The 6381-nt window shown below is 44.5% G+C and overlaps 1 non-coding gene across 1 annotated transcript; it reads right to left on the minus strand.

Moving 5' to 3' along the window:
- LOC120269877 lies at positions 1-107 on the minus strand. Its single transcript, XR_005539506.1, has one exon. It is a non-coding gene; the product is annotated as a small nucleolar RNA R71 (small nucleolar RNA).
- Between the last annotated feature and the right edge of the window lie 6274 nt (positions 108-6381).

Below are 6381 nucleotides of genomic sequence, written 5' to 3' on the forward strand. Positions count from 1 at the left end.
AAGCTTAGGAATGAGATCTCATCTTTTATGCAGTTGGAATTGGAGTCTCTATTTGAGACATGGGAAAGGTTCAAGGAACTCCTGCGCAAGTGTCCGCAACACGGATTCCCGGAGTGGGTGATTGTTCAAACCTTCTACAATGGTTTGAACCCGAGTACAAGCCAACTCTTGGATGCGGCGGTAGGAGGTACCTTAGGTAGCAAGACCCCCGATGAGGCATGTCAATTGATTGAGGAAATGGGGTTAAATAGCTACCAGTGGAATGCTAGGGAAAAGAAAAAGGTGGCCGGACTCCATGAAATTGATGCGGTAACTTCATTGGCGGCCCAAGTGGAGAGTTTGAGTAAGAAGCTAGATCTTATAGCTTCGAATAGAGTTGCGGCCGTGACAAATTGTACCGGTTGTGGTGGAGGACATGCTCCTTCCGATTGCCCAATCATCATAGGTGATGTTTCTTCAGTTGAGAATGTTGACTTTGTAGGTAATGGAATGAGACCTCAAGGTAATCCATACAGCAACACCTACAATTCAGGTTGCAAAATCATCCCAACTTTTCACGGTGTAATCAAGGACCACAGAAGACCATGGGGCCATCGGGGTTCCAACAACAACAACAAGCCCCTCAAGTGGAAAACAGAATTTCAGGCTTGGAAACCCGAATGACGGATTTGGAGAAGCACTTGGCTAGATTTGTTCAATCGGCAAATACAAGGTTTGAATCAGTCGAGGCTACACTTCGCAATCACACCGCCTCCTTGCACAACCTTGAAAATCAATTGGGGAAAATTGCGAAATCTCTTTCCGAAAGGCCATATGGAAGTTTACCAAGTAACCCTGAAACCAACCTGAGAGAACATATGAAGGCGATCGCGTTGAGAAGCGGTCGTGAGGTTGAAGGGAGACTTCCGAGTGAGATGCCGAAAGAACACGTACCCGAGGTCGTAGAGGTTGAGAAGGGAGCAAACAAAGAGAAAGAGGTGGCACCCCCATCTTTCAAGCCAAGAATCCCTTATCCCTCTAGATTAAAGAATAACCAAGGGGATGACCAGTATAAGAAGTTTCTGAGTTTGTTCAAGAAACTCCACATCAACATTCCTTTTGTTGAGGCTTTGGCTCAAATGCCTAAGTATGTGAAGTTCCTGAAAGACCTATTAACCAACAATAGGAAATTGGAGGAGAGTGCTTCAGTGGTGCTTGATGCTTCATGCTCGGCGGTGTTGCAAAAGAACAGGCAGAACAAGAAGAAAGACCCGGGAAGCTTCATTATTCCATGTAACATCGGCAACTTAGGCGAGGAAATGGCATTGGCATATTCAGGGGCAAGTATCAACGTCATGCCATATACTTTCTTGCAAAAGCTAGGCTTGGGTGAGCCTAGGCCTACTCGGATGACTTTACAATTGGCGGACCGAACGGTACGACATCCGAGAGGCATCATTGAAGACGTGCTTGTCAAGGTGGACAAGTATATTTTTCCGGTTGACTTTGTAGTGCTAAATGTTGATGAGGATGTAGATGTACCCTTGATACTTGGGAGACCGTTCTTGCGGACTTCTAAAGCATTGATTGACATGGACGGCGGAGAGCTCACGTTGAGAGCCGGAGACGATAAGCTCACTTACCGCCTTGCTGAAGCCATGCGGCATTCTCTCGATTTTGATGACACTTTGTATTTTCTAGACACTACTGATGAGGTTGTTGATGAATATATACAGGAAATGTTCAACCCGGATCTGTATGAAGGTTTGTTTGACCAAGAGGAGAGCAATGAAGAAGTAATGATGCTTGGTTCGACTGGAGAGGAAACATCTACCCCGGGAATCTTGAAGAAGGTGCTCCAGAAAATGAAGAGTGCTCAAAGACGCCACCGAAAATGCCCCAAGACTGTTGGAGATGTACATGAGCCAAGAAAGTTGGACGAACCATTGTTAGGTAGTCCAAAGCCCGATAGTGCACCCTCTACCCTCAAGAGATTTTGCTCATCATGCTTTCAAGTTATGGGTAAGAGGGCAACCTTCATTCATGAACCACCATGAGGTAAGAAAGATACATCAAGCTTAGTGATGTTAAACAAGTGCTTCTTGGGAGGCAACCCAAGTGTTTACTATTTTTTTGTACTTTTAGTTTACTGTGTTTGCATGAATAAATTGTTAAGTGTTGGTGTTTTAATTTTTGAGTGCTTGTGCTGCGATTTTATTGTGGGTTTTAAAAGAATTCATTGTATGTTTTGTTGAGAATTGGTGAAGTTTGGTCGTTCGAGTTCTATTTTGTGTTTTTATTTGGTATATCTTGTATAATAGGGCAGGCTCTGAGTGTGTAAACATGTTCAGGCTAGTTTTGCAGAGCCTGCAGGTTTTTCTAAGTCATCCAGAGAAAAAACACGGGCGTGTGGAAATTCCACACGCCCGTGGGTGTGTATTGTGAACTCTTCTAGAGAGGGCACAGGGGCGTGCGGCTGCCCCTGTGGATGACCATGCGACTGGCGCATGCTCGTGGGTAATTTCCACACGGGCGTGTGCCTTCCTGCAGAGTTGGGCAGATTTTCCCGAGAATACATAGGGGCGTGGACTCGCCCATGTGGGTGACCTTGTGAACCACACACGGGCGTGGGTAATTTTCGCACGTCCGTGCGAAACTCTGCAGGTTGCTCCCTCCATCCCGAGAAAACACAGGGGCGTGCGGCCGCCCCTGTGAGTTGAGGCATGTGAATGCCCACGCCCGTGGGGAATTTCCCCAAGGGCGTCTGGGTGACTTGATATTTTTCTCAGATGATCAGGGAAGCCACAGGGGCGTGCGTCTGCCCCTGTGGGTCTGGCTCACGGGCGTGGGTATTTTCCACACTCCAGTGTGAGATTAGTCAGAGTCAAAGGAGCGTCTTCCCGAGAAAGCACAAGGACGTGTATATGCCCCTGTGGCGCTCTAAAAGTAAGGCGCACGGGCGTGGGTAATTTCCACACGCCCGTGGGGATACACAGAATTCCAAGAGACGCGATTTTCTCCTTAAAAACATTGTGATCCGTCTCATTCTTTATCTCTAGTCACCTGAAAACGGTTCCCGATTATCTTTCCGACCCTTCGTCGCTATTTGGAGGAATTTTCTTCGCTAATCTGACCAAATTTCAGATGTTTTCATATTCATCTCTTCGGTAATCCTTTTATCCTCTTTTCTTCGCCAATTATGGTTTTTCACGGGTTGAATGCTTTTAAATGCGAGTTTTCATGCATGATGGATGTGTAGTAAGCAATTAGAAGTGGTTTTACAATTGAATTGTTAAGATTTGTTGTGCACCCGTGCGGGAGTTTCACACTCTGCAGAGCCACACGGGCGTGGGTAATATCCACAGGCCCGTGTGGAATTCTACAGTATATTGCTTCTGAGATTTTTTTACTGTTTTCGTCTTTTGCACTCCAGCTATGGCACCTCGAGCGAAGAAGAACGAAGTTAAGTGCCTCAGACTTACTTCACCCGAGCCGATACCTATGGAATTCTCGAACCCCGAGCATCAGGCTCACTTCGAGAGAATTTCTGCACTCGGGTTTGGTCAGACTTGCTTTTGCGGATATACAAGTGCTTTAACAGATTCAGCAGGGTGATGAGGTGATTAATGAGATTGATGAGATGCTGGCAGTGGAAAGCTGGAGGAGGCTACTAACAATTAGTGAACCAGCTTACCGCACACTTACGCTAGAGGTTTTAGCGTCCTTTGAGTTTCGATTGCTACATGGGAGAGTTGACACTACAGAGGTGATACAGTTTCGGGCATTCGGACATCCATTCTCTATGAGCGTCACTGAGTTTTCGATTAGGACGGGCCTGTACGATGTTGCTTATACAGGCACCGTGGAGTATGGCCGACTACCAGTAGATTTTCCAGTGTCAGTCACCCCATATCATGCATACAGGATTTTGTGTGGGCGTGGGGAGTACGAACCGGGATTATCGAAGGCATTTAGTTTGTCCTAGTTCAGTTACAGATACGTACAAGCAGTCATCAGCAGGTCCGTGACAGGTCGAACAGATAACATTACCGCTTTGACCAGACTGGATCTTCTTTTCTTATACTCTATGGCTCGCAATGTACCACTTCACTTAGGGTGCATTCTAGCAGATGTTTTGCAGTTCCAGGGTCGTTCGATGAGAGTGGGTCTACTATTTACGGGCCCTTATATCACGAGACTCATTCTAGCAATGGGTTTGGACGACGCTCTACGTGGTGCTGAGAGGACAGTTGTGCCCATCGCTCTTACGTTCGATACGATCAGGATGATGGGGTTGGTACGGAGGTTTGGGCCAGGGATTTATATTCTCACTCCAGCTACCGCTGAGACCACCAGAAGCAAAGGAGATACTACAGGGGATGTCCAGCAGACTCCTCCATCTTCTGTAGCACCGGGTATTCGAGCTTATGATCATATCGAGAGGCTGGAGACCGATGTTAGAGAGATTCGGATTGACATAGAGGAGCTCCAGGCTTTGCAGTCCGCTCAGTACACATATCTTATGGCCCGATTTGATTTCCTTCGAGATCTCCCGAGACCCGGATCATCAGTGCCTCCAGCACCTCCATCCTCGACCCCAGCACCAGAGGACCCACTATATGCTTCCACTTCAAGCAGCTAGAAGCAATGGAGACCCGAGAGCAACTTCGACACTTGACCTTTATTTTACTTTCATGCATTTTACTTTTATCTTATTTTTCTTGTTTTTTTAGACTTTGTTCACTCGTAAAGGATTTTCCTTCCGAGTTTATGTTATTTTTGCATTATCGAGTTGTATTCATTGCTTCATCTTTTTATACACTCGAGTTATTTTTTTGTTTTTTTCTTGAGCTTCACCGAACCCCCTCGTATGCGTGCAAAATGGTCTTGTCATCATGGGAATTGAGACTTAGTCATGGGGCGGGGCCAAGGTGCTTTTGGCACTTGGCCGTGCGAAGCTTCACAACCCGTTGGAACACTACTCCCAATGAATTAGCTTCATCAACCGCTACACTAGGAGTCAGGGAGTATTGTTTTGATTGCTTCTCCCACATCTATTTTTTTTGAATGATATATTTTGAGTGATCTTGCATGTGTACATTGAGGACAATGTACAACTTAAGTGTGCGGTGGAGTTTCATAGTGCACACATCTTTTCTATTGTTCTTGATTGTTATATGTTCACATAGCCAATGGCGGTTCACCTTAGTTGCAATGGTTGTATTCTTGAGTTTAGGAGAATTTCTAACATTGAATGTTTTTCATGCTCTAGTTCTTGCTTGAATGTCTAGGAATTTTTGCCCGATTTACACTTAGTGCACTACTCACTCTTTGAACTCTATTGGAAACTCTTGTTCGATGTTAAAGGAAATAGTTAGGTTTATTTTCTTGTACTAATTCAAAAAAAAAATGAAAAGAAGGAACAAAATAGTTTTATTGTTTATTTGTATTTGTTGGGTGGAAAGAGCTACCACCTATGAAGTATGAAGCCACTCTCACAAGTCGGATACTAGTTATGCCCTAATGAGAGAAAGAGCTATCTCATAGGATGAGTGAAAGCTACCACTCGGGTAGAAAGAGCTACCACCTCGAAAGTGTGAAAGCCACCTTAGCGGCCGCTTGGGAAAGGGCTACCTTAGAGGATGTGTGAAGCTACTATCGTTTTTGAAATGTTTGTTGTTTTCTTGTTATAGATAAATAAGTCCCTTGCACTTAGAACTTTGAAGAGTATAACTTGGGGTGTTTTGAGTGAGTTCACACACTTACACGAAATTCGGATTTGTTATCCTTTTTGATTCAAGTTTTTAGCTAGGGCATTGATTTTTTCATATTTAGTGTTGAAATTTTCCTTACTTGTAGAATGCTATCTTTGTATACTTTGGTGAACCTAAGGCCAAGCACTTTCAACATTTTCTTCATTGATGCACAAAATATTTTAATGTTTGCTTGAGGACAAGCAAAAGCTTAAGTGTGGGGGAGTTTGATAAGTGCTTGTGTGATATTAATGCGAAGCGTTCATTCCTTATGTTGAGCATTACTTTTCTCAGGTTTTTACATTAATATGTGTGTTTTTTATGTTACTTTTATGCAGGTAGGGTTGTGAGGCTGAGTATGAAGGAAATAGGCCAATGTGGATCATAATGCACCTATTTTGGGAGGAGATTTTGCTAAGGTTCAAACGCGAAGACACAGGTCAGGTGTGAGATGCTAGAGTGTGTGCCAACCTCCTCGTATTCGAGTGATCACATTCATTTGGAGGGGCACAAAATCAGTCACACTCGAGCATTCTGATTTATGCATATAAGAACAACAGATCCACCAACGTGTACATCGTTGAAGAAGCAAGTGATTCACGACGTAAACGTGTGCCCATTTGCGTTACCCCAATGAAAGTATGGAATT

Source organism: Dioscorea cayenensis, chromosome 9 (genome assembly GCF_009730915.1).
Source record: "Dioscorea cayenensis subsp. rotundata cultivar TDr96_F1 chromosome 9, TDr96_F1_v2_PseudoChromosome.rev07_lg8_w22 25.fasta, whole genome shotgun sequence".
NCBI classification, from domain to species: Eukaryota; Viridiplantae; Streptophyta; class Magnoliopsida; order Dioscoreales; family Dioscoreaceae; genus Dioscorea; species Dioscorea cayenensis.